The sequence below is a fragment of the Phascolarctos cinereus genome, unplaced genomic scaffold (assembly GCF_003287225.1).
Source record: "Phascolarctos cinereus isolate Bilbo 61053 unplaced genomic scaffold, phaCin_HiC Scaffold_3;HRSCAF=262, whole genome shotgun sequence".
In the NCBI taxonomy this organism is placed as follows: domain Eukaryota; kingdom Metazoa; phylum Chordata; class Mammalia; order Diprotodontia; family Phascolarctidae; genus Phascolarctos; species Phascolarctos cinereus.
This window is the reverse complement of record NW_027555736.1, coordinates 32913564-32934323: the sequence shown is the minus strand read 5'-3', so window position 1 is coordinate 32934323 and position 20760 is coordinate 32913564. Positions and strand designations below refer to the sequence as shown.

Here is a 20760-nt window from a genome sequence, read left to right as displayed (position 1 = left end):
GACTTGCCACATTTTGTTGTGATCCACACAGTCAAAGGTTTTAATGTAATTAATGGAAGCAGAAGCAGAAGTTTTTTCTGGAACTCCCTTGCTTCCTCCATAATCCAGTGAATGTTGGCAATTTGGTCTTTGGTTCCTCTGACTCTTCGAAAACCAGCTTGAACTTCTGGTAATTCTCTATTCACAGATGGCTGAAGTCTAGCTTACAGAATCTTAAGCATAACCTTGCTGGCATGTGAGACAAATGCAATTGTTCAATAATTCAAACATTCCTTGTCATTGCCCTTCTTTAGGATTGGGTTGTAAACTGATCTTTTCCAACCCAGCGGCCACTGTTAAGTTTTCCAGATTTGCTGGCATATTGAGTGTAGCACTTTAACAGCCTCATCTTTTTGGATTTTAAATAATAGTAGATAATTAATAAATATTGATTGATTAAGATGTAAGAGTCATATGCATAGAGACTGTAGTTGAGGCTATGGGAGTGAAAACAATGGACAGAGAGAGTGTAAAGAAAGAAGAATAGAGGGCCAGGAGCAGAGAGAAAGAGAACAGTCAGCATAGAGAGTCTGGAAGAGGATGGGGAGCTATTAACAGAGCTCCAAAAGCAAAGGTGAGACAAAAACTAGAACTGTGAGGTGCCTCTAAAGCTGAATAAGGTAAGGGTATCCAGCAGGGAAGGTTGTTGACAATGTCTAATGCCACTGAGAGGTCAGGAGGATGGAGATCAAAAAAAGGCCACTGGATTTGGTGATTAGGAGGTAGCTGGCAACCTCTGGGAAAGCCATTTCAGAGAAGGAGTCAGGGTGGAAGCCAACAGCTTGTAAAGACTTGAGGAGAGAGTCGGTGGTATGAGAGCAGAGGCATGACCAGGGGGAGGTGGGATTTAAAGAGCATGCTGGATATCCTCAATTTTCTCAGTGTTAATAGGTGACTAAATCATCTGCTCTAAGTGTGGAGGTTTGGAGTCCAGTGGAGGTGGGGTTATTGAGAAAAAAAATGCTTGGAACAGTTGCAATGGGGGATGAGTTCAGAATTTGTAAGAGCAGACCAGAATGATTGTGAAGCAGGACTCAGAATCCCCCTGAGGCATTTTCCTCAATAACTTGGATGAAGACATAGATGGTAGGCTCATCAAATTTGTGGATGACACAAAATGGGGAGGGATAGTGAACACACTAGCTGACAAAATTAGGATCCAAAGAGATGCCAACAGGCTAGAAGGATGGTCTGAAAGTTGTAAGATGAAAGCTGTGGAGGCCCAACACTTTTGTTTAAAAAATAACGTTTTCAAGCACAGGATGGGGAGATGTGGCTTAGAGAGCTGTTCCTGTGAAAAAGACCTGGGGGAGTTAGTGGACTGCAAGCTCAATGAGTCAACAGTGTGATGTGGAAGGCAAAAATACTAACACAATCTTAGGCTGCATTAATAGAAGTGCAAAGTCCAGAATCAGAGAAGAGATACTCACAGTGTCGTCTGCACTGATCAGACCCTGTCTGGCATCAGCTCGGGGCACCACATTTTAGGTGAACCTGTGAACATTCAGAAGAGGCTGATGAGGATGGGGAAAGGATTGGAAAGCATGCCATGTAGGGAGCAGTTGCAGGATGAAAGCATATATGTTCCATCTAGAGAAGGCTGGGGTGGGAATGGTGCCTCTCCTGAAAAATCTAATGGGGTATCATGTGGAAGAGGGCACAGCCAGGAGCAATGGGTGGAAATAGAAAGTATATACACACACACACACACACACACACACACACACATATACACATACATACATTCATATGTGTATATGTGTGTACACATATATACACAATATGCACTTTTTAATATGTAAAGTATACACACATATACACATGCATATTCATATGCACATGCACATACATATTCATATACATATGAGGGCAGCTAGGTGACTCAGTGGATAGAGTGCCAGGCATGGAGTCAGGAAGACTCATCTTCCTGAGATCAAATCCATCCTCAGGCACTCACTAGCTGTGTGACCCTGGGTAAGCCACTTAACCTGTTTGCCTCAGTTTCCTCATCTGTACAATGATCTGGAGAAGGAAATGGCAAACCACTCCAGGATCTTTGCCAAGAAAACCCAAAATGGGGTCATGAAGAGTCAAACATGATTGAAAAATGACCAAACATACACACAATATGTATATATATATATATATATGTATGTGTATGTGTATGTGTATGTGTATGTGTATGTATATGTGTATATGTATATGCATATGTATATATATCCTGTCTATATCTCATTTGCCCATAATCATTTCCATGTTTTCACTCCCATTAAACTGTGAGCTCCTTGAAGGCAAGGACTCTCTTTCACCTTTTTTTTGTATCCCCAGCACTTAGCATAGGGCTTAATAAATGCTAGTTGACTGACTCCCAACAATGAGAGCTCTCCCAAGGTGAAATGAGCTGCCTCAAGAAGTGAGTTCCTCATCACCAGCAGATGATGGATGACCACTTATCTGACATAGTGTTGAAAAGATTCTTGGCCAGGAATGGGTTAGCTTATTTTTCAATTCTTGGAGGCCCCTTCTGGACATGAGATTCAGTGATACTGAGATGAGATGTCCTTTTAAGGTCCCTAGTTTATGCAAGGTCTTGCAATGGCTACAAAGAGGTACATGGAAAGATCACTAATACCAGAGTGCCACACTCTGACTTATTCTCAGAGACAGTTCTCCTGGCCAAATCAATGACTGAGGCCATAGGTCCAGCCTCAGTGTCCCGTGAATTTGGGTTTCACAAGGCACTCAGCTGTCACCAGTCCCTTCACTCAGCTACACACTTCCTTGTACAATGGGACTCTGGGTAGGCATGGTGGGTTTGTTCATTCACTAATTCAACAAACAACTATTAATCACCTGTTATGATCCATCCTAGGCAATTGACTTGTTTCCTTTGTGATCTTTGTTTTTTTTATTTTATGCATTTACAAAAATTATTCTGAGAAGTGGTGCATTGTTTTCATCAGATTTCCCAAGAGGTCCATGGCACAAAGAAAGTTAAGAATTCTTGTTCTAGTCCAAGACCCTCATTTTACAGAGGAGGAAACTGAGGCCTAGTAAAGGGAAGTTACTTGTCCCAGGTCACTTGGCTAGGTGGTGTCAGACCCAGGACTTGCACCCAGATCTTTTAACTCTAAATAAAATTAATGCTGTTTCTACCATACTCTGTTTTTTCCTGTCATTGTGTTGGGTACAGGAGTATGTACAGGGAAGGACTAAGCACCCTGAGCAATATAAACCTTCCTTGGATCATGAGGCATCTATCTGCCTCATTGCCTTCTTACTGAGGAGGATTTGAGGCAGGTGAGACTAAGGTTAGACCTAAGAAAGAACTTCCAGAAGGCCAGAGTTATAGGGAGAAGTGAGGAGGAAGGAGAGAGTCTTCCTCCATGAAGGTCTTTCATGAATTCATGCCATCAGTCTGGAAAGTAATGTTAGGGTCACTAGGCTAGGAGTGGGTAGACCAAACCTGGAATCCTTTAACCAGTTTGGCGAAGCCATTCCCCATGCTGGGTTGCAACTCCCTCACTTCTCAAATGAGGACAACAGCTGTTGGCCTTCTCTACCTTACAGGGCCTGTTGTGAGGATCAAATGAGGTAAAGTAAAGACAAGAGTTCATGAGAAAGTAGAAAGCACTCAATAAACATGGGGGAAATTGGAAGCAGAGCAGGTCAGTGGACTACAAGTTTTTTGTAATGTCAAGCACTTGGGATAAGCTTGGGGGAGGCCAGCTGAGACATAATCCTTTGGCTGGCATTGAGGCACAAGGTGACTCTGCTCCTATCTCTGCCCCCAACTCTCTGTGCCATTTGAGCAGATCACTTAATTTCCCTGGGTCTTGGCTTTCCCCACCATAGAAGAAGACAACAAGAGTCAGTATGGTGGAGCACTGGATTCTTAACCTGGGAGCTTGGTCTTGAAAAATATTTTGATAAATGGATGTCAATATAATTAGTTTCTTTTGTAATCATATCTATTTTATTTTATGCATTTAAAAACATGAATCTGAGAAGGGGTTCATAAGCTTCAGCAGACAGCTGAAGGGGTCCATGAGATACAAAAGGTTAAGAACTCTTGATATAATAGATAGACTTGAGCCCAGGAGGACCTGGCTGTAAACCTAGCCTCAGACACTTACTAGCTGTGTGACTCTGGGCAAATTGGTTAACTTATTTGGACCTCAGATGCCTCATTGCTAAAATGACAGGGCTGGACTTGATGGCTGCTAAGGTCCCTCCCAGCTATAAGTCAACGAAGAACATCTTCCCTGGAAGATTTCTGAAGACCCAAAGGAAAATTTGATATGCCTTTCTCATTCTCTATTTGGCCCTCCTAATACCTATTTTTTAATTTTTTTCTATTCACATAACCAGCATCCTAGTTCAGGTACACATCACCTCCTGCCTGCGCCACCACAATAGGCTCCTTATCCATCTCCCTGTCCTATCTCTCCCCATTTCAAGCCATCCTTCATAGAATGATTTTCCTTAAGTTCAGATCTGATCGTGCTACTCTCCTACTCAGTAAACTCCAGAGGATTCCTATTGCCTCTGAGATAAAATATAAGCTCCTCTGTTTGGCATTTAAGGCTCATCACAACCTGGCCCCTTTTTCCCATTCCAGATTTATTGCACATTCCTCCCCTTCACCACTCAATGACTGGTCTTCTCGCTGCTTCTCATACCCAACACTCCGCCTCCCTTTGCACAGGCTACCTCTTCTTTATGCCTAGGATTTTATTCTCTCCTTCTCTCTGCCTCTTAGATTCCCTAGTTTTCTTCTAAGCGCAGCTCAAGCAACACATCCTTCATGGGGCATTTACTAACTCTCTCAGCTACTAATACTCTGCCCTCCCTCGATATTAACTTGTATTTATTTTGTATGTATTTTCTATAAATGCACATCAATCAACCTGCATCATTCGTGGCACTTACTATATGCCAAGCATTGGGATAATCCATGAGGATATTTTTTTAAAAAGCAAAACCAGTGCCTGCACTCGAAGAGCTTCCATTTTAATGAAGGAGATGACAGGCACATAAATAAGTGTATGAAAGATTCCGAATAGATGAAAGGCAGCTTTAGATGGAAGGTTCTAGGTTCTTGAGGCTGAGTTGAGTACATATCTCCCTTAATAGAATGGGAAGTCTCTAAGGGCAGGATTTGTTTCGTTTTTGTCTTTGTATCTTCATCTAGTAATAGGTACTTAGTAGGTGTTTTATAAACCCTATTGGTTTATCAATTGATCCTTGTAGATTGCTGTGTTAGGAGTATAGTAGGAAAGGCTCTGAGTAGGGAGGCTCCTGATTTGTGTTCAGGCCTCAGATTTGCCATTTCCTAGATAAGTAGTCTCAGATAAATCACTTAATCTGTCTGAGTGGGTCCTCATTCTCCCCATCTGTAATATGTATAGATAAAGCTACCTGATTCCTAGGGCCCCTTTCTGCTCCAATGATCTATGGTTCTATATCTCAGTGCTTCCAGACAAGACATCTCAATATGTCTAGGGCAGAGGGAATTCCCAATGACCTTGATCACCACCACCTCCATCCCCACCCAAACACCCCAATGAAGCTTGAAAGTGACTGGTCTGACTTGTAGACCTGCCAAGAAGCTCTCCCTCGATATGTGTGTGGGGTGTGTGTGTGTGTGTGTGTGTGTGTGTGTGTGTGAGACACACATCTATAAATACACACATACTTTTCCTCCAAACAATAACTGATAAACAGATGACTTTGCTATATTAAAATTTTCCAGCATTTTGGCTACGAGCTGCTTCCGGCGGTAAAAGTTAGCTATTTTATAGCAGCGAGAAGACATCAGCCGTAACATGCTAAAATTATAACCTAGCAGAGTCATCTGTTTAAATACCCTGGAAACTGGGTGCTTAGTGCTTTCTGCTTTTCTCTCTCTCTCTCTCTCTCTCTCTCTCTCTCTCTCTCTCTCTCTCTCTCTCTGTCCCTCTCTCTCTGGCTGCCACACTCTAACCACCATAGTCAGTCGCACTAGGTGTTGGGAAGGATCCTGCCCTGGGCCTTAGGCCTCCAGGATCAAAAGGCATAGATTTAGAGCTGGAAGGGTCCTCAGAGATCACCTAAGATCACCTAAGCCAAACATGTCATTTTATAAATAAGAGGTAAACAGAGAGGTAAACGTCACATAAGGGGCAAGTGACAGATCTGTAATTCTAGTCTAGGTCCCCTCACTTCAAACGATAACAACAGCTAGCATTTACATAGCTTTATAAATGTTATCTCATTTGATCCTCACAACAATCATTCCTGTGAGTAAGGTATAATTTTATCCTCATTTTACAGGTGTGAGAATTGATGCTAGAGGAGGTTAGGGCACAAAAGGTCTTCCTGACTCCAAGTCCAACACACTATTCACTGATTTTCCAAGCTGCCTGTACTCTGTCCATGGTACTACTCTGCTTCCCATATTCTGGGGAGTATTCTGGGCCACCAAGTCCTCCTTGGAAATGTTTGTTATTGGTCCCAACACTGTTTCCTTTACTAATTTCTCATGCTTTTCTTGTCACAGAGGAAACTCAGGCTGAAGTCATGTGTCTTCTGACTAACCTGGTCCCCAATTCTGCTTGGTGCCTTGGTCATCTTCATTTGATCCCTAATTACCTTTCATCATTCTCTTGCCACTAAACCAAATTTAGACACAGCAATTAAACATTGACCCTCCCCCTTCTTCCATTCCCACACACTTCAGACCACAAGAGTGCATTTTCTAGGGTTTAATCCACAAGATAGAAGAGAACACATAGATTCTGAAATGATACATCCAGGAGAATGTCATTTGAAGTGTATCTAAGAGAAAACGGCCCCATCCTATACCGGACAGGAACTGAACTTCCCGGCCTAGTCTTTTCTCAAAGCTCTCCAAAGACAACTCAGAGTCCTTGATCTTCGCTAGACTGGTAACTCACTTCTTCACTGTGGATCTCAGTCTGTCAGTCAATCAATAAATATTATGAAGGGCCTACTACGTGCCAGGAACTATGGTAAACACTGGGAAAACAAGGAAAGGCAAAACATAGTTCCTGCCCTCAAGGAGGTCACAATCTAATGTATAAATATAAACAACTATGTAAAACAGGGGTGGGGAACCTGCGGACTCAAGGCCACATGTGGCCCTCTAGGTCCTCAAGTGCAGCCCTTTGACTGAATCCAAACTTCACAGAACAAATCCCCTTAATAAAAGGATTTATTCTGTAAAACTTTTAACTCAGTCAAAAGGCCACACCCGAGGACCTAGAAGGCCATAGCAGGCCTTGAGGCTGCAGGTTCCCCACCCCTGATGTATAAATAGGCTATACATGAAATAACTTGGAAATAATCAGGGAAGGGAAAATACAAGAATTAAGAGGCATTGGGAAAGATTGAAGGAAGCTAGAGAAACCCAGAGGATTTCATTTCACCCAAGAGCATTTCATTTATGGAGACTAGCCAATGAAAAGGCTTGGAATCAGGAGATGGAATATCCCGTTCAAGGGAAAGCAAGGAAGCTAAGTCACTGGATTGAAGAGTACATGGGAGTCAGGTATAAGGGCTAAGAAAAGTGAAGAAGGAAGGAGGAGGAGGCCATAGGTTATGAAGGGCTTTGAATTACAAAAAGAGAATTTTATATTCGATCCTGGAGATAGTAGGAAGCCCCTGGAGTATATTGAGTAGGAGAGGTACTACCTTCCCTACTCAGACTCATACTTTAGGAAAAAGCTGTGTGATGACAGAGTGGAGGATGGACTGCAGTGGAAAGAGACATGACAGGCAGACCAACTAGCAGGCTATGGCAATAGCCCAGGTATGAGGCGATTAGGGGCTGCCACCAGGGTGGTGGCAATATCAGAAGAGAGAAGGGGGCATAGTTGAGAGATCTTACAAAGGTAAAATTGACAGGCCTTGACAACACAGTGAATATGGGGGGTGACAGAGAGTGAAGAATTGAGAATAATATCTAGGTTGCAAGCCTGGGGGACCAGGAGGAAGATGCTGCCTCTGTTTCTCTATGCATAAAATAAGGAGGTTGTGGTCAAGGATGATGATGATGATGATGATGATAAATAACTGACATTCACATAGTGCTTTAAAGTTTACCAAACATTTTATACTCATTATTCCCTTCGAGTCTCACAGCAACCTATAAAGAAGGTACTATGTTGGGATACTAGGCTTTTTATTTCATGCGTAGAGGGAGAAGTCAACCTACATTCTCAAAGAGTTCCTTGGGGCACTGAGAGGTTAAGTGACTTGCCCAATAACCTACCCAATAATAAGAGCTAACATTTTGACAATTCCTTAAGGATAACAAAGTATTTGACAAATATGAACTCATTTGATGCTCATAGCAACCCTATTATCCCCATTTTATGGAAGAAAACAAAGAATGGAAGCAAACAAAGGTTAAGTGAATTGCCCAAGGTCACATAACTGATAAGTATCTGAGGTAGAATTTGAACTCAGTTCTTCCTGACTCCAGATCCAATGCTGTAGTCCAAGCCACTGATAGCCACTACATAATACTTCATCTCTATATGATCATTAAGGATCCTTTTCATTATAAAAACTAAAGATTCTTTGGGATTGTCCAGCTTCTTTATCCTCTCCATCCCCTGCCCCCAGAGAATGGTGGGGATCACTATTAATCCCCAATTCAATAGCAAATTGGATTCACCCAAAGGGGGATGCTCTGGTTCCCACTCATTGGTCCATACTACAATTGCAGGCTCATCCTCAACCAATCAAGAAAGAATTGAACACTGAGTATGTGGGGGGCTTGCGGTATTCAAATCATATTCCTACCTTATCACTGCCTATGTTATTCACCTCCTTCTGACCAAAGGAAGATGAGAAATTAAAATTTCTCTAGTAGTCTCATCAATTCAGAAATAAATACAAGACTCCTCAGACAAGACAGAGAAAAACCAGAACACCATAAGCTGGTGAGCTAAGGGAAAAGATGGGTAACCATCATCAAGGAATGTAGAGGTTACTTAGGCTAACCACCTCATTTTACAGAAGAGGGGACAGAGAGTCAGAGGAGTAAGATCAGTTGGCCAAAACCACACAGCTAGTTTCATATTTCCCTTGGTACTATGACCACAGATCATGCAGATAATCAATAAATTGTGGTTATTTTTTCTAGACACTGTGTTCAGCTATTCTGTGGGTTATAAGATATGATCCCTGTCCACAAGGAGTTTATTAGCAGCTCCACATCCATCCATCCATCCACCCACCCATCCATCCGTGCATCCATCCATTCATCCATCCATCAGCATGTATTAAATGTGCACTATGTGTCATACATTATGTTAGGTTCTGGTAATATAAAGATAAAAGTGAAACAATTCTTGCCCTCAGGGAGCCTACATCCTATTGGGGGAATACAACATATACATGAATAAGCATACACAAAATACATGAAAATAAATACAAAGTTGTGGGGTTTCTTGGGGGTGGAAGATATGACAAGATAGAATATTCACCATCCCAGCAGTGTATGCTAAGCATCAAAGATGGATACATATGGCAAGGTCTGTTCAAGCTCACAAAACGACAGGTGTCTTTGGGCTGCATGGCCAAGAAAAAACTTCCTGGTTGAGCTGGGACTTGAATATAGATAGAATTTTGGCAGAGGGAAAGGAAGGGAGAAAGATATATAAGTGGGGAGCATGGCCTTGGCAAAAGTTTGGAGGCAGGAAAATAAAGTATATTCAGTTCAATGACCATTTATTAAGTGCCTGTCATATGCATGGCATTTTGGTAGGTAGCAGACAGGAAGACTACCCAAAAATGGTTGCTGACCTCAAGGGGCTTATATGTCCTATTGGAGAGGTTAAAATATGAAAAACATGAATAAATATATTAAGTACATATAACATATCAAGGCTGAGCAAGTATTTCTGTGTGGGGACATCAGGAAAGGCTTGAGCCTAGAAAGTGGCTCCTCAGATGTGTTGTGAATGAAGCAAAGAATTCTAAGAGCCAGGGGTGAGGAGGAAGTGCCTTCTAGGATGAAAGACCATTTGAGTGAAGGCAAGGAGGCAAGAGATGTCATGGCCATCAGGCCAGTCTGACTGGCTTATTAAATGTTTGTTGTTATTCAATAGAGAATCTGCAAAAGAGAATTATATGTAATAATATGGGAAACACAGATGTGAGCCAAACTGCAGAGGAATTTAAATGCTAGGCTGAGGATTTCCTATTTTGTTCTAGAGACAATAGGGAGTCATTTAAGATTCTAGGGCAGGGGCTTGTCATGTAGTGATTAGAAACTGTTCAACAACTATTTAATATGTACATTGGTACTAGGAATATGGAGACACAACAAAACAATCTCTTTACTCAAAGAATTATCATTCAGATTTGTCTGGAATGGAGTATCTACGAAAGGAAGGAAGGGATGCCAAGTTTGGCAAGATTGGGGTGAGGCTAGGCTGAGGAGAGCATTGAATACCAAACTAAGGAGCTGGTACCTTATACCACAGGTCACACAGAACCATTGTAAGTTCTTGAGAGGAGAGTCTTAAGTTAAGCTGTGCCATCAGAAGGTCTGGCAGTGGCTATATGATCAATAGAAGGAGGGAGAAAATGGAGGCAAGGAGATTAGTTAGAATGGGAGAGAGCTTGAAGGCTTGAGCAGCTATGTCAGTGGAAATAGAATGCCTCATCTGAGCCTGCTGCCCACCTTCCTGTCTCAGCTAAAATCCCACCTTCTGCAAGAAGCCTTTCCCATTACCCCCTTAATGTGAGTGCCTTCCTCTGGGATTGCCTTCCATTTCCACTCTCTATATCTTGTATACACATGGTTGTTTATATGTTGACTTCCACATTACAGTGTGAGCTGCTTGAGAGAAAGGACTTTGAGAGAAAGGACTGTCCTTTGTCTTTCTTTGTGTCTCCAGAGCTTAGCATGGTGCTTGGCTCACAGTGAAGGGGAAAGGAAGGGAATAAGCATTTATATGGCACCTCCTATGTGCCAGGCAGTGCTAAGTGCTTTTTACAAATCTCATATCATTTGATCCTCACAACAACAATGCAAGGTAGGTGTTATCTCCTTGTTATCTCCATTTTTGCAGCTGAAGAAATGGGGGCAAACAGAGGTTAAGCAACTTACCCAAGATCACACAGTTAGTAAGTTTCTGAGGTGAGATTTGAATTCAGGTCTTACTGACTCCAGACTGAGTGCTCTATTCACTGTGCCACCAGCTACCTGAATAATGTATCGGTAATATTATTAAAATAACAGGAGACACTTAAATGTTTCTTGATGGAAAGAAAGGAATGGGAGGGACATTACAAAAAATAGACATATGATGACTTGTTAAACTTGGTGTGTGAAAGCAAAGAAAGAATTAAATATGACTGTGAAAGGGAAAAATAATGGGAAACTAGTGCTCTTTATAAAGGTGAGGAGGCTTTGGAGTCAGAGGATGTAGCTTTAAAATGTGTTTCTGTCATCTATTAGAAAAGGGACCTTGGACAATCACTTCTCTCTATACCTCAGCCTTCACATCTATAAATTTATAAGGTTGGATTAGACGATTCCTAAGGTTTCTTCTAACTCAATCCTATAAAACTATAAGGTACTGGCAATATACTCAATGCACCAAACTGTACCATCCAAAGAAACCTGTGCTGGATATTTCCGTAAAGAGAGATGTCCTTTGATAATGACTAATCTCCCTAATTGGTCTTTTTGGAAATTGAGTGCCTCACAGAGGGCTCAAGGTCACAAAACAATAATCTCTAAAGCTGGGACTAGGACCTAGATCTTCTGAGTCATCAGGCCAGGTAAAACTTCTCATGGTCTCTTACCTCTATTCCTTTGTTCACTCTATTCTCCCAGGCTACAGTGTTCTTTACCCATCTCTCCAGGTCAAGGAAACTAGCATTTATTAAGCACTTACCATGTGCCAAGCACTGTACTTAGCATTAGGGGGAGAAAGAGAGAGAGAGAGACAGAGAAAGAGCAAGACAGAGAGAGACAGAGAGAGAGAGAGAGAGAGAGAGAGAGAGAGAGAGAGAGAGAGAGAGAGAGAGAGAGAGAGAGAGAGGAAGGAAGGAAGGAAGGAAGGAAGGAAGGAAGGAAAGGAAGGAAGGAAGGAAGGAAGGAAGGAAGGAAATACAGTTCTGGCTCTCAAAGAGCTAACATTCTAATGGTGGAGACAACATATTAGCCATGTGCATATAAGATATGTAAAGGGTAAAGCAAGGTAATCTCAGAGGGAAGGTATTAGATTTCTGGGGCACCAAGAAAGGCTTCTTGAAGAAGCCAAATGGAGACTTGAAGAAATTCAGGAAGTGGAGAAGATGAGACAGAGAATTCTTGGCATGAGAGACAGCCAATGAATATTCGTGGAGTTGGAAGATGGATTGTCTTGTGTGAAGTACAGCAAGGAGGCCAGTATCACTGGATTGCAGAATGCATGAAGTGCAGTAGGGCTTTAACAGCCAATGATTTTATATTTGATCCTGGAAGCTAATGAAGTTCATTCAAGGGGGGAGGGTGGTAACATGATGAGACCTAGCCTTTAAGAAGATCACTTGGCAGCAGAGTAGAGGGTGGATTGGAGAGGGGAGATCTGAGGTAGGGACACCCACCAAGAGGCTATCTCAACAGTCTAGACTTAGGTGATGAGGGCCTAAACAAGGATATTGGCAGTGTTAGAGGGGTGAAGAGGTGTACGTAGGAGAGATTTTAGAAGGTAAATTCAACAAGACTTGGAAACCTAGGGTGTATGGATAGCAAGTGAGAGTAAAGAATTGAGAATGCCATGTAGGTTGTGAGCCTGGGGGCCTGGTAGGATGGTGGAGCCCTCAACAGTAATAGGAAAGTTAGGAAGAGGGGATGGTTTGGGGGTTAAGATGAGTTCAGTTTTGGGCATGTTGACTTGTAGATGTCTATGGGACCTCCAGTTCAAGATATCTAATAGGAGGTTAAAGATGTGAATCTAGAGGTCAGGAGAGAGGTTAGGTTGGACAAACAGATCTGAAAATCATTTACACTGAGATGATAAATGAATCCATGGGAGCTGATGAGAGCAGCAAACAACACAGTTCATAGGGCTCAGGCCATAGCCATCTTAGCTCCACTTTAGGCAGTGGGCATACTGAAACCTTCTTCGAGTCAGTAGTTTTTGGTTCAAATGCTTCCTGCCAGTTAGTTGTGTGAGCACAGGCAAGTCATCTGCTTGATCTTGGGCCCCTCACTTTAAAAATGGGAATAATAATAATACTTGCATTACCTACTTCAAATGGTCATTGTGAGGAAAGTGCTTTGTAAATTAAGGAGCTATAGAAATTGGAGTTATTACTATTTTATGACTTCAATTTTTAATGTCTCTGCACGGGGCTGAGGACACAGTAGCTACTCAGGAAAATCATATTCTCTTGACTTAACATCTAGACTCCCATTAACCAAAGAGAGGCAGCTGACCTATCCCAGATACACAACAGTAGTTTCAACTCCAGACAAACAAAGCAATAGAACAGAGTGTTAACCCCCTCCCCCAATACATCGACCCCATTTATCCCCGCCATTTTGCCCCCTCCCCAGGCACCACCAGCACTGAATCTTTCACATCCACACTTGAACACAGACAAGTCACTTACTCTTCCTGGGCCATGATTCTTTTATTTCAAAAAACAGACAATGGGTATATATTCCTGAGTTCTAGTCCTGCCTGAAATCCTTTCCAGCTCTGATAACCTACATTCTAAGGTCCTTCCCAGTTTTTACATTCCATGTTCTCTATGCTACATCCTAAAGTTCTTCTCAGCTCTGAAATTCTTTACAACTCTAACATTCTGTTCTATGTTCTAAGGTCCCTGTCAACTTTAACACTGCATTTTGTGTTCTAAGATCCCTTGAAGTTCTAACACTTAATGTTCCATGTTCTAAGGTCTTTGCCATATCTGACATCCTGTGTTCTATGTTCTAAGTTATCTCCTAGGTCTGATAGCCTATGTTTTGTGACCTCAAATCAATCCTAGTGTTCCATGTTCCATGTTGTAAAGTTTCTTGTAGGTGTAAAGTTTATGTTCCATATTCTAAGGTCTTTGCTAGCTCTGACATTCTGTGTTCTATGTTCCAAAGTCCTTCCAAGTTCTGATATTTCATGTTCTATGTTCTAAGGTGTCTCCCAGATACAATGTTCTATTTTCTGTAATCTCATGTCAACACTAACATTCCATGCTCTATGTAGGTCCCTAGCAGCTCTAACATTATATGTTCTATGTCCTGGGGTCCCTCTCCACTCTAGAATCCTATGATGAAGTCACTTGTAGCTCTAACATTCTATATTCTATGTTCTAGGGTCCCTTGAAGCTCAGATATTCTGTGTTCTAAGTATTGCAGCTTGATCTCCTTAAGGGCAGGGACTGTATTTTGCTTTTCTTTGTATTTCCAGTACTTAACACAGTGCCTGGAACAAATCAGGTGAATGATAAATGATTTTTGTCTTGACTTGACCTATAAGATCCCTTCCAGCTCTGTCCTTCTATAGGTCTATGATAGGAACATAAATCCTACTCTAAATTCATACCAATCATGACATGGAGATGGCCGTAGGTACTCAAGATCTATTGCAATAAAGCTCAAACCCTAGAAGGTCCTTCCAGACTGGAAAGATTCTTGAGTATAGGCCTGGTGACAAGTTTGGAGAGGTTCATCAATTGGTTGCCTTCTAATGAAATTTTCAGCCATATCAACTCATGATGCCTGCCTACTCTGACATAGAGGAAACACCCACCCCAATGAAATCAAAAGCCCTTGAAGTTCTTTAGTATGCACACAGTGTGTGTGTTCACACTCCTCTGGTGCCACAACCACAAGATGTCCTTAAGTTCTTAGTCTTGTCTCTCTCTTGCCTTTGCTATAATAACTCACATTGATACAGTATTTTCTAGTTCTAAGAACTCTCCTTACAATAATAACCCTATGAAGAAGCTAATACATGTATTATCTATGTTCATTTAGTGGATGAGGAAACTGAGACCTGGATATAAGAAATTATTCTCCCAAGTTCACACTCTAGTTAGTATGAAAATTGGGTTTTAAACCCAAGTTTATTGACTCAAAGTCCAGTATACCACATGGCCCACAATACTGCCTGGCGAGAGGTCATCCAGTCTTCATTTGAAAATGTCAAATGATGGGCAACTCACTATTACCATCTCAAGCACTCTCCCACCCATACACACTCTACCCCTGCTGTTTTCTCTGCCCCCATACCCAATTGCCAGGCAGGTTGTTATACTTTTGGACAGCTCTCATGGTTATCAAGTTTTTCCTTATATCTATCTCAGATTTGTAGCACTGAAATTCCCTACCCTGTCCCCAAGCACCTTTGCTCATAGTTCTGCCCTCTTCTGCCCAGAGCAATGTAATTTCTCAGATTACTCAAATACTATCATTTATCAGAAATTTCTTTGATTTGAGGTCTGCAGGAGGCATGGAAGAACAAGGAAAAGGAACAGATAGATCCCTACCACTTCCCCCCCACACACACTTCTTCCCAGAGCCACTACCACCACCATATACAGATGAAAGAAACACACAAAGTGTTAAGTCAGTGGCCTGGATTTTCCTAACCCCTTCCCCACACTTCCCTCTCAGATGATGCCTGTCAGATATTGGCTGAGAGAGATAGTTTTGTCCCCCTGGTTTTGTTTGGAACAAATCGATTTCTCAATTTGGAACAGGGGCCAAGAATCTAAAATCCCGGCCATCATTGTCCCTCTGCTCCCCCTTTACTCCTGCCCAATACCTGCACATGCATGTATATGCATACACACACACACACACACACACTCCTACCTCTGAGGGAATGCTAGAAGAGAGAAAAGCAGAAGGATGGTGGAGAGACACAAAGGAAGAGTATTTGTAAAGAGACAAAGAGAAAGGGAAAATGTGAGATAAGGGAGAAAAGCTCCTACAGACTGGGATTCAAAGGAAAGAAAGAAGAGAAAGTACAGGTAGCCTGGCAAAGGGAGCATTGACTCTGGAGTTAAAGGTCCTGGGTTTGAATCCTGACTGTGCCATTTATTACCTGTGTGATATTGTGCAAGTGACTTCACCTCTCTGGGTCTCGATTTCCTTATCTGCAAATTGAGGGGGTTGGATTAGATGGCCTCTGAGATCCCTTCTGACTCTTGATCTATAGTTCCATGAAGGAAGAGAGAAAGACAAAGAAGGGGGAAGAAGGGAAAGAGAATGAGGAAGGAAAAAAAGAAAGAGAATAGAGAGAAAACAAAGGGGGAAAGAGAAAAAGAAAGGAAAGAGCACACTGTCTTCCACATAGCACATACTTTATAAATGTCCATTGAATAGGATTATTCAAAAAGGAAGAGAGGAAAGATTTAGTGAGAGAGAAAGAGTAAGGAGAAAGAGTGATGGAAGCAGTGTCTGTAGTAGAGAAGATGTGAGGGTGGAGGAAGAGGAGAGGGAGAGGGGGAAGGCTGCAGCTTTGTTGGAGGTGCTGAAATGGACAGCATCCAGGAGGCCTCCTCACAGACTCGCTTCTCACTGGTGAGGAAGCCCCCTGATGCCTACAGATCCCCAGCCAGAGGAGTGCAGTGTGGTAGGGGTTAACTCCAGGCTGTGGGAGCAGAAAATGAGGTTCCAGTTATTAGTTGATTTATTGCTCTGTCCTCAATCTGCGCTCAGGTCTTGGAAGGAAATGTTCCACTCGAAAGCATTAAGCGTCTTCAAAGAGCAGAGGCATTAAAAATTGAAATCATAAAATAGACACGTAAATACAAGGGAGGTAAGAGGGGGGGCAGCTCCAGAGAGGACCTGAAGTGGGGGTGGGGGCAAGCTGGAGGGAGGGAGCCTGCTAGGGCTCTGGGCAAGCTGGCAGACTACTGGAAGAGGAGAAGGAGGAGGAGCCAGATAGAAAGCAGTTTAGCAAGCCAGCCTTACCCATAGGCAGAGTAAGCAGCCACCTTGACTCAGCCTTCCCACCTCACAAAGTGGTTGAGGTCCAGCCCTTTCCATATCAGTAATTGCCAGGAGCCTGTGCCTGGCCTCAGGGAACTCCAAATCCTTTGCATTCTCTTGGTCAAAGTGTAGAACCCCCTCCCCCAACTTTCTTCCCTTAGTTCACTTGCTCCATGAGAGAAGTTCCACATGTCTTTTTCTTGAGGAAAAGCTGGTAATAGCATTATTGGACTATATCTGGAAGGGACCTTAAAGTTGTACTTACTACAACTCTCCTACTCCCTATTTTATAGATGAGGAAACTGAGGCCAGAAGGGGCCCATATACAGAATACATGAATTGGCTGAGATTTGAATCTAGACCTTATGACCCCTCCCCAATCCACAGTTCTTTTAGTATACCATCAGAAGGACTTCCAGGGAACAGAATTGTCAGTCACCGAGCAAAGATATCCATCACCCTAATTTGGTGTCGACAGCTTCCAGAATACTGTTCCATTGTTTGATTTAGAAAACACCTGGTCCATTCATAGTGCCAGCCTGTGTCTCAGAAGCAAACTTCAGGAAAGTCTCTAGCCCCACATCTGGCTCTCTGTCCTGTTCACAGGCTCATGGCTTTAGAGCCAGAAGGAAACTTATAGGTGATTTAATCCAATTGAGGAAATTGAGTTTCAGGGTTGAATATATGGCAAGTCAAAATTTGAACTCAAGTCCCCTGCTTCCAAATCTAGAACTCATTCCATGGCACCAAAGCTGTCTCAAATCAACATCTTCCCAACCCCTTTGCAGCCAGATAGGTATGGAGTGGCTGTGATTATGGACTAGGAGTGAAAGACAATGGAATGAGGCTTAGCTCTGCTACCTACTATGAGACCTTGGGTAAGTTGTTTCCCCTCTCTGATCTTCAGCTGCCTCAATGAGGAAACTGGACTCAATATTCCTTAGTATTCCTTCTAGTTGTAAATCCAATGAAGCCTGTCTTCCTCTTCACAATGTCGAGCCCTTTTATCCTATAGGCCACTAGATGGCATAGGGGATAAGGGCACTAGGCTGGAGTCAGGAAGATCTGAATTTAAATCCAACTGTAGACACTTACTAGTTGTGTGACCCTAGGCAAGTCACTTAACTGCTGTCTACCTCAGTTTCCTCAACTGTAAAATGGAAGTAATAACAGTGCCTATCTCCAAGGGTTGTGCACAGTGCCTGGTACATAGGACGTGCTCAGTAAGTGCTTTTCCCTTCCCTTTCTCCACCCAGGACATCTCCTCCCCACCCTCAGCTTCCCAATGACTTCCTGGTCCCTCTACCCTTCCCCATCCCAGAGGCAGTATGGTACCTTGGCTCTGGACTCAGAAGAATAAGAGCATCTGGTGACCTGGGGGAAATTACTTGATCTGTTTCCTCACATGCCAATGTTGGGCTAGATCGCATCTGTGGTCCCTTCCAGCTCTAGACCTACGAACCTATGTACCTGTGAAACCTGCTCCCAAACATGTGTCATACTCCTGTTTGGGTGCACAGGGAAGGTCAAACAGAATGGACCTTAGACGCTTAATGAGGGAGGGTTCGATTTTAGCTGAAGGATGTAGGATCAGGAAAGCCAATGTAAAGTACTGCACCTGGACTTAAGAAACCGATTGCCCAAGTAATGATGGCAGAGACACAGCTTTACAACTGTTCCTGTGAAAAAGACCTGGGGTTTGGTGGATCTCAAGTACGATGCTTGTACAAGTAAGACTGCTGCTTGGCCTCAGAGAGCAGAATGAGCAGGGGGAGGAATTTGGAGGGAGACCAATTCAGACTTGACATAGGGAAAAACTTCATAACAGTCATATGTTTTAGAAGGAGGATGATCTGTTTTGAGACACAGTGAGTTTCCCCTCCCTTGAGGTCTTCAAGCAAATGCTGAATGAACACTTGTTGTAAGTTATGCGCAATCCTGGAACTCAAAACAACACCTTCACAGGTGCACACTCTCCATCACCCTCCCCCTCCGGCAGGGCGCTGTGGGTACACCAGCACACTGCTTCCCCCTAGCCAGTTGTTTTTCCATCCTTTCTTATAATTCAAAGAACAGAAAACAGATGAATACCAACATTCCCACCGGAACTTTCTGCCCGCTAGCTCCCCTTATCATCCCTGATTCCTCTGACCAAAAATCCCTTGCTCCTCCATAGTGTTGTATTCCTCTGTTAGATTGCAAGCTCCTTGAGGAAAGGGATAATCTCAGCTTTGTCTTAGTATACTCAGTGCTTAGCACAGTGCTTGCCACATGGTCAGCACTTAATTCCATGCTTGTTAGATTGAATTGCACAGAAAGGATGCAGTGTGAGTAACCAGTGAAAGGCCAGCGTAACCAATGTAAATCCTTCTGTCTCCTCTACTTCCATTTATCACTTCCCTCATCTATAAAATAGGGATAATAATCCTTGCCTGAGTACTTCCCAGAGTGATTGGGAAGATAAGAAGAGGTAATGGATATACGGTATTTGTTGACTCTGGTCATGCTTATTCATTCATTCATTCATGTATTCAATGGACTCTAACCCCCAATATACACACTCCTAACAATAATGATAATAGCTAATATTTATATGGCGCTTTGAGGTTTACAAAATGCTTTACACACCATATCTCATTTTGACTGTCATGTCAGCCTTATGTGTTAGGTGCTATTATCATGAACGTTTTGCAAATGAGAAAACTAAGACTGAGAAAGTTTAAATGGCTTGCCCAAGGTCACACAGCCAGTGTCAGAGGCAAGATTCTAATCTCCTACCTACTAACCCATTTCTGTCTATTAAAGTCTCCCACTTACTTCAGAGGCTCCATTTAGGTAACCCTTCCCCACGAAGGTGACCAGGATCTCACCAGATGGAAGAGAGGAGTCTTCCTTCCCAAGTTTCTCAGCAACCTCAGAGCCTCTCCTTTGTCCTTCCTATATTCTACCTTTGATCAGCTGCTAGTGTGCATCTCTTATCCCTGTTATTACTTTCTTAACACTCCAAGGATCTGTGATTTTATGAGTGGGGCTATTTCCCCCTCTAACATAGCTCATAGCTTCGTGGATGGTCTTTGTAGTTGCTGTGACCAAAAAATCCATCACCCAGTGGGGCCAACTCTCAGTGATGAGCCTCTTCACACTCAGCGAGGCTGGTCCTGCAACTCAGGACACACAATCTATCACTGGGGAGGACTCCAAGCCTCCCTTCCTTGCTCAGTGGAAGCTGCCTGAGCTTTTGCTCTCCTTGCAAAGTCTTTCAGAGTCACCTCCACCTCAGGATGAGACATCTGGAGAGGACTTGGGCAATAACAATAATCAATGACATCTATGACAGAGAGTGCTTTAAGCACCTTATTCATATTATCTCATCAGATCTTCACAACAACCTCAGGAGGCAGGTGCTATAGGTTATTGTTTTTTTTTCTTTCAAACACATCTGTGATTTCCTGGGTATAAGGGGTCCCAAAGAAGGAACTCCCTCTCTCTCCCAGTGTACATCAGCCCCTGCTTCATAATTTATCATCTTAGATCAAGTGAGATATTTGGAAAGAACTTAACACAATGCCTGGCACACAGTGTAAGCAATTAATAAATGCTGGTTCCTTCTCCTCTTTTAGAGAGTTGCTAGGGGAATTGAGGTTAAGTGACTTGCTCAGGGTCACACAGTCAGTGCATGTACGAGAGAGGACTTGAACTTAGGGCACTTCTAGGATAGCTAGGTAGTGCAGTGGATAGAGTGCCAGTCCTGGAGTCAGGAGGACCTG

At 42.8% G+C, this 20760-nt stretch overlaps 1 protein-coding gene across 2 annotated transcripts in view; it reads right to left on the bottom strand.

Moving 5' to 3' along the window:
* LINGO1 (leucine rich repeat and Ig domain containing 1) overlaps positions 1–20760 on the bottom strand; it is a 507290-nt gene that overhangs the window by 262169 nt on the left and 224361 nt on the right. The window contains exon 4 of one of the 2 annotated variants that reach the window (XM_020975161.2): positions 1470–1533. The exons of the other annotated variant lie outside the window; for it this stretch is intronic. The gene's annotated coding sequence lies outside the window, so the exon portion shown is untranslated. The remainder of the gene's footprint in view (positions 1–1469; positions 1534–20760) is intronic. 2 annotated transcript variants of the gene reach the window in all.